Source organism: Benincasa hispida, chromosome 1 (genome assembly GCF_027475165.1).
Source record: "Benincasa hispida cultivar pf3 chromosome 1, pf3_genome.v1.1, whole genome shotgun sequence".
Lineage (NCBI taxonomy): Eukaryota > Viridiplantae > Streptophyta > Magnoliopsida > Cucurbitales > Cucurbitaceae > Benincasa > Benincasa hispida.
The window spans coordinates 36,887,802-36,896,363 of NC_143478.1; the positions used below are offsets into that span (position 1 = coordinate 36,887,802).

The 8,562-nt window shown below is 35.9% G+C and overlaps 1 pseudogene; it reads left to right on the forward strand.

Moving 5' to 3' along the window:
• The first annotated feature begins 235 nt into the window (after positions 1 to 235).
• On the forward strand, positions 236 to 880 carry LOC150038417 (secreted RxLR effector protein 161 pseudogene; annotated as a pseudogene).
• Positions 881 to 8,562: the final 7,682 nt, after the last annotated feature.

Below are 8,562 nucleotides of genomic sequence, written 5' to 3' on the forward strand. Positions count from 1 at the left end.
AATGGCTAGATACACAATTCCAAATGAAAGATTTAGGAAATGCGCAATATATTCTTCGGATCCAAATTGTTCAGAATCGCAAGAATAGGACACTAGCCATGTCTTAAGCATATTATATAGACAAAATGTTGTCTAGATATAAAATACAGAATTCCAAAAAGGGTCTGTTGCCTTTCATACATGGAATTCATCTGTTAAAAGAACAATGTCCTGAGAACCCCAAGAGGTTGAGGATATGAGAAATATTCCCTATGCCTCTACAGTTGGAAGCCTGATGTATGCAATGTTATGTACTATACCTGACATATGCTACTCAGTAGGGATCATCAGTAGATACCAGTCTAATCCTGGACGTGATCATTGGACTACCGTTAAGAACATCTTAAAGTATCTCAGGAGAACTAGGGACTACATGCTCGTGTATAGTGCTAAGGATCTGATCCTTACTGGATACACTGACTCTGATTTCCAAACTGGTAAAGCTGCTAGGAAGTCTACATTTGGATCAGTGTTCACTCTTAACGGAGGAGCAGTAGTATGGAAAAGCATAAAACAGACTTGTATAGCTGACTCCACAATGGAAGCTGAATACGTAGCTGCTTGTGAAGCAGCAAAAGAAGCAGTATGGCTGAGGAAATTCTTGACAGATTTGGAAGTTGTTCCAAATATGCATCTACCCATCACTTTGTATTGTGACAACAGCGGTGCAATTGAAAATTCAAAAGAACCTCGAAGCCATAAACGGGGAAATCACATCGAATGCAAGTACCACCTTATCCGAGAAATCATACACCATGGTGACGTTGTAGTGACCCAGATACCTTCTGAGCAAAACATTGCTGATCCTTTTACAAAAACCCTCACGGCTAAAGTTTTTTAGTGTCACCTACAGAGTTTAGGTCTACGGTGTTTCTAAACTAGGACAAGTGGGAGATTATGTTGGGCGTGAATGCCCTAGTTTATTGTATTCATATGTTTATTGTACTCATATGTAATAATAATTTCTCACAGTTAAATTCAGCATCGTTTGATCCTACTAGGAGTTTTAATCCAAGTGGGAGTTTGTTGGATTTTATGTCCTAAAACTCGTAGTTTTTAATATCATATTCTTGTTCAATAAAGCTGTTATTGAAAATCTTTAGTAAATTTAAATTCTATATTCATGAATCCAATAAACTAAGGATCCGAAGCTATTAAGTTTAAGTTTGAACTTTATGTAGTGACATAAATGTGGATCAAGTTCAAATATATAGCCAAAATGGTATATAGTATATGAATAAGGTTGGGCGCCTTATTCTGGGGACACTATGGATGTGGCCGATTTTGTAGTTAGTATAAACGATGTGATCCTAAACCGTTGATGTGGAGACATGAAAATGGAGACATCCTATGTAAAGAGTTTACATAAGACTGAACCATGAAATAGTCACTTTTTACATTCTAAACGTCGTTTAATGTATAAAACTGACTATTTCGTTAATTGATGACCTAGGTAACTTAATCTTAATCCTGAGCTAACTATGAACTCCTGTTCACTCAAAATTATCCTTAAATCTGCATAGATGAGGGCAGCTCATTATCGCTGGCCCAATAAACCTCCCATTTCAGGGGTAAGATCAGGTGGATAGCTGGGATTATAAGGTACAAGACGGAATTCACTCCTACCCGTTATAAGGATAGTAGATAGGTTGTTTCCTTTAGTACTGAATCCAGGTCTTGAACAAGGGGCCCCACCCTCTCCTTGGCCCGAGAGGTGTTCAGTTTATAGGTTGGACCTTAAACCAATTGTTCATTGGAGGATTAGTGGAACTTAAGAAATAAGATGTAGTCTCAGGGGTAAAACGGTTTATATGACCCAGCCAAGATTACGAACAACCTGTGAAGGATTAGCTTACTAATCATGGTTATATCATATGGACACAAATATATCTATAGTGAGGGGAGTGCAACTATGGGACTATAGTGGAATGACCCGTGAGTTAACGAATGTTGATTAGCTCCATCTAAAGAGTTTAGCCAGCTAATCTCGGATCATTGGAGCCCATGATCTATAGGTCCATTAGGATCCCCTACTAGCTCATATGGGATAAACTTAGAACAGTACGATAGAATAATTCGAATTGTTCGAATTAGGTAAAGAGAGAGAAACCGACAAGTATATGTGATATAGTGGTCAGTTTTTCAATTTAGAGATACAGCTTTAATATTTAAATTTGATTTAAATATCAAGAATATGAATACGTTCATATTCGAAAGCTCGAAAATAATGGAAATGGTCAAAGATGTAAAAAGTCAGAGTTAACTTTTAACTTTGAAAAGTCAAACTTTGACCAACCTTATATTCAAATGTGATTTGAATTTCGAGAAAATGAATGCGGATTCATGATCGGGAGGTTAAAATTAGTCAACACGGACAAAATTATAAAAAGTCAAAATGTTGACTTTTCGGTCAAAGTTTAACTTTGACAAAATGACTATTTTGCCCTTTGACTAAAGTTAGTGGGAAAATCCAAATTTTTGTTGGATAATTCCACTAACAAGATAGTGGGCTAGGTGTTGGCTTATAGTGGAGACATCAAGCCCACTTAGATAGTGGATTTTGAGGTGTTGGGTTTTTATGAATTTATTTCATACAATTTTGCATGGCTTTTTTTCTATAAATTTGGGCTTTCATTTTGCATATAAGACTTTTGGACATTTTGCCAAAATTGGTTTCTAAATTTGGGCTGGAAAAAATCACCATTTTTTGAGAAAAATTCAAAACCCAAACCCAACCAAAAAATCCTTCTTCTATTTCCATCTCTTTCTCTCTCTTGGATTCTTCATCCATCGGGTCCCATAACCCGGTTCTGAGTCCAGATGATAGTAGGTTAGCTCTAATCATTGTCCAGTTCGTGTTTGAGTGGAGATAGAAGAGTTTCGGGAGCTTCAAAGGTAATATTTCAAAAAAACCCTAATTAATTAATTTAGAGTTGTATGTTTAATTTGTGCAATTAGAGTAAAATTGATCCTCATTTCTGCTGCGCATGCCTATTTTTTTTTACAGTATTAACTCTTTTCTCAATTCCGCCGCATAGAATCTATACCTTAAACCAACATACCAACCAACTCATTGTTTTATTTGTCACCGCAAAGGAATCAGAAATCACCATCGCATACTATCTCCATAGTCCCTGTGTTTGACCCTGGGCTTACCAGGAAACCTAGTAGAATTTACACTTGGATGTTGCTAGAAAAACTTGCAAGCACCATGCATACATCACCATCGCAATATACACCATTATTTCATCATATTCACAATGCATCAGCAACTTCTCACGATCGCATACGATGGGTTTGGATCGCAATATACACCATGACTTTGCGGTTACAACCTTTCAAGCTCGCAGATGCCTAATTCCTTGGATCGCAATTTTACTTGCGCCACCGCATTTTTCTTGCACAAAATTAGTAAATTAACTTCTTTTATGCGATGTGCGCATGCGATCGCAATTTTCTCAGTTGAACACTTTTGGACATGATATTGTTTATTTTTACCGTCGCATTCCCTTATTGTTTTACTTATTTATGCTGTAATAACATGCATTTCTACCAATTATCACATACCCCCAAAACGAGCTAGGAAATTGAGCATAACTCATCATAGAACGAACCATGTCTAACAATGTTCCATTTCTCCTTTCTAATACACTATTCTTCTGAGGTGTACTACGTGCTAAGAGTTGGGATTGAATTCCATGTTCTATCATATAGTCTTGGAATTTTAAATCCATGTACTCTCCACCTCGATCAGATTGAACTTTTTTAATTATTTTACCTAACAGGTTTTCAACTTCGGTCTTGTACTCCTTAAACTTTTCAAAGGCTTTAGATTTATGTTCCATTAGGTATAAGTAACCATATCTCGAATAATCATCTATGAACGAGACCTAGAATAAACATCTATGAACGAGATGAAGTATTCATACCTTCATCGAGCTTTTACATTCATTGGACCATAAAGATATAAATGTGTGAGCTCGAAGGGCTCTTTGGCTCCATTACCTTTTTCCACTAAAAGGTCTTTTAGTCCTTTTTCCTTTAAGACAAGATTCATATGGAGGTAATGAATCATCTTCTAACTCATTTAGAAGTTCATTCTTTACCAGTCTCCCGATCCTATTGAGATTTATGTGACCTAATCTTAAATGCCAAATATAGGTATTATTGTTACTTGGAGAAATTCTTTGCCTTTTAGTTTGAGTATTCGCAGTTTTAAACATCTCATGATTCAAAAGTGCTTTTGATTCAGTTGGTCTTAACACATATAATTTATCTTCTATTTTAATTGAACAAATCATGATGCCATTTTTCATAATGAATGCTTCATTAAATGAAAAAGAAATAAAATATGATTGTTCAATTAAATAAGAAATAGATACAAGGTTCCTATTAATTTTGTGATCTATATACAATTTTTCCAAAATTAAGTATCTATTTCTGAAAAACAACTTAGTAGCTCCCACTGCACGAGTTGAAATGGAATCTCTCATTCCAACCTTGAGAGTCATTTCACCCTCCTCGAGCTGCTAGAAGGAACTAATTCCTTGTAACAAAGAACAAAGGTGATTAGTGGCTTTCGAATCAAGTATCCAGGCATTATGGTCTTTTTCCACTAAACAAGTTTCTAGGACTAGTAAATCATATTTACCTTCATTGTCTTTCTTCTTCTCGGTGAGATACTTGAGGCAATTGCGTTTCTATTGACTATCCACATTACAGTGGAAGTATTTGCCCTTGCCGATCACCTTGGCCTTGCCTTTGCCTTTTTCAGTAGTGGGAGCCTTCCCCTTCCTTCATTTCTTTTTCTGGATCTTCTTAGAACCAGAAGACAAGGGAAAAAACTTAGTTCCAGAGGATGAACTCTTTGGAAAACTTCATGGAATGGGAAACATTTTCCTATCTTCTACCAGTCCCTTACTTTTTATGAGAGACTGATAAGTCTATAACTCATTCAGAAGCGTAGTTATGTTGTACTCTATTTTATTCATAATCGCAGTGCTGCGGAATTGAAGAAAACTCTTCAGAAGAGATTTTAAAGTAAAGGAAACCTGACTTTCCTTGTCGATGACCGCATCGTTTGTCTCAGCGACATTGAAGTCGACCATTAGAACGAGAACATGCTCTCTCACTGATTGGCCTTCCTTCATGTACACGTTATAAACATACTTGACGGCCTCGTGTCAGATCTGAAAGGATGGTTGTCAAAACATCTCTTAGAGGAACTCGTACAGTGATCATAGCCTCGTGTTTCTTGGTAAGAACGTTAGACGGACTTGCCAAGATATAGACTTGGGCCTTGTCATTGGCCTTAATCTAGCAGTCATAAGCATCCTTTAATGCTTGGGATGCATTACAAGTGGGGATTGGAGGACATTCCTATATTAAGATGAATCGTAGATCATCTATAACTAGAATTGTATTCAAGTTAGATTTCCACGTTGCATAATTTTCTCTAGTTAGTTTTTCATTCTTAATTAAGGAAATGATTGTGGAAGACATGCTGAAACAAATAACAAAAAAATGACTATATTTGTTATGTTTGTCTTAACCCATTATAAAACAACTATCTAATCAATTTAGCAAAAACAAGTAATCGAAGAATCCTAATTAAACTATTGATTTAGATTTTGCAACGATACTTCAGAGGTTTATAGCAACAACTACCGAAGGTGATCAGCTACCCCTCCCCTGAATTGAGACAATACCAGAATAACTCTTATTCCAATAGTTCTTAGCTACCATTTTTCGGTCAAGGATTCGCTATCTAGCTTAATTCATCCCACAAGTGTGACCCCATCATTTTCAGATCCTAGAGGTACACTTCAACAGGCTACCATAAGGAAAGACAACTATTGAAGATTAACCTAAGAAACCCTATCCATTATTGGATTTTGCGTTGTTTCAAATCCTATGATCAGGCCCTCCGAAGGGATGATCGCTCTAAGATGACACGTAGGCAGACCATGTAAGCCCTCTCTTCTTATACTATTTCTTGGAAAATTAGGAAGCATTTAATTGAGATTGAACTCGAGGACTCGAGATAAAGTTTGATATGGATCTCTTGTTAAGATTTATAATTAAAAATAAAAAGATTTGGATTGACGTTTGTTTCATTTAGGAAGAGGAAATAAGGATTAGAGGAATAATTTGAGGGTAACGATCCTAGCTAAGCATGTAGAGTAGATTTGATGATGAATTTGGCATGTTCAGAACAGATGAAAGTCAATTGTCAAAGTCAACGGTCAAATGGTCAAAGTCAAAGTAAAAAAGTCAACATTTTGAAAAGTGATGAAATTTTTGTAATTTCTAAGTTTTAAAGGTAAATTTGGCCTGTTTAAAACTTATTGGGCATAACTGAGCTAGAAATTAAAGGAAATTAAGGGAGAAAAAAAAAGATTAGAACCGAGAGGAAGAGGAAAAAAGAGAACTTGAAAGATTTTGGAAAAATTGAGGTGCTTTCTATTGAAATTTCTCATTGGATGGCTTTGAGGTTGAGGGTTAATCATATGGGCACGTGTTAAACCAAAAACTGAAGTTGGAAAATGAAGAGAGAGAGGGAATTTCGAATTTTCTAAGTTACGCTAACCGAAGAAGAGGAAAAAGTTGTTTTCGAATTAGGGTCGTTCTTATGAAGGAAAATTAGGCAAAAAGCAACCAAATTAAAGAGGGAGTAAAGAAAAAGCTCGTGGGAGGCTTTATTTGAAGAAATTTTGAAGGAGAAGTAAGAAAAACGAAGAAAAACAGTGGCGCTAAAGTTATCGCGAAAACAGAGGATGCACGAGTTTTTAGTAAATTTGTGGAGTTAGAGGGTAATTCGAAGCTCCAACTTTAAAGGTAAGTTACTCATAAGGTCCTTCTAGAGTTATCGCGAAAATAGAGGATTCTCAGAAAATGATGAATTTATGTCTGAAACACTCACTGGAAAAACAGAGGTCAAATCTAGAAATTTTTGGGCTAGATGTTGAAGAAAGAGTTAACTTTCCTGGTTGACTTCTGTCTGACATCTATTGTCTGTCATTAAAAGCTGAAAAAATAATTTTAGGTTAATTGAGGTGTTCTCAAGCATAATTAGGGATCCAATTGGTATTGTTATGATATCTTAAACTTGAAATTAGAAGAAATTGGGATCCTAAGTCAACTTTGAAGTTGATGAAGGGGTTAATTTAAAGTAAACCCTAATTAGGGTTAATGAGAAAAATTAAGGAAAATTGGAATAGAATTAGTTCTTATTGAAGATTGATTTTAAGGTCTTGAGTTAATTTTAGACCAATTGAAGGACCAAATTACAAAGCAACTCTACCTTGAATCAAATTAGGGATTTAGGAAAAGTGTAAGTGAAATTCGTTATGCTTGAAGATTAATTTTCAAATAATTGGATTATGGTCATGTGGAGGATAACTAGAAGATTATCAATATAATTTGAGGATAATCGGGAGATGGAGAGACCGAAATTATGAGGAGCCGGTTAACAGTGAGTAGTATGCTATGATTTATGAAATGTGATGGCATGATCTGTTTTACTTGTCTGATATTTCAAAAATATTTAAATCACAATTTATAAACTCTCGATGGTTTTATATGATCTTGACTTATCAAAATGTAGATTGGAATCGGAGTTTACATACTTGTGATATGTATGGTTTTTATGAAAACCTCTTGATGGTGGAATCAAGGTTGTTGAATGGTTGTGGAAATGGTTTGAAACTACTTAATCTTGTACCCGAGAGGTGGTTATTTTCCCATGCTAATTGAATGTGTTTCAGTAGCACTGCTAGGGAGATCAAGGGGCTATTAGGGTAAGATGTGGCCAGAGTATATCGGAAAGTCCAGAGGAACCTGCGCCTGTAGCGCCACCTAGGCTATCAAGGGGCTATCACCGGGGTCAAATGTGGCCAGAGTATACTAGGGAGTCCAGAGTAACCTGGGCCTGTGGTGTGTATCTATGCTTAGTCTTGAGGCAGCTCTGCATGCACATATGACCTTGTGATTTGGTTTACACCGCGGGGGGCATTCTTTGTCCAGAGTAACCCGCCATTTTAAATGAGTATTTGGGTACAGAGTTGGTGTTGTTTTCTCATAACGACTGAATGCTTTATAATGTGCTTATGAGAGTTGACTATGCCACTATTTTACTATCATGCATTTGAGATGTTGAATCTTTTATATTTTGTTCAATGATTTACTGATTGATTTGATAAACTTTATTGATGATTTAGAAATCGATAGCTTATATTTACATTAAACTACCGCTCACTGTGCTTTAGCTTATGCTTTCAATGTTTTATGTTTTTCCCCACCCCAGGTAGCGACAAAGTTCCCAGTGCTTGTTGAGCCGTCAAATGCCACTAGTGTTGTTAAACATCTGTTGTATTGTTTGTGCAAGTATTTGAGAGTATTCCATAATAGCTAAAACTTGTGAGTTACATGTCATGGGAGGTTTTGTTCAAAATAATCCTTACCATTGGTCTGTAAATTTTTTTTAAATAGTATTGTGATTTAAACTGAATCAAATTCCTAAAC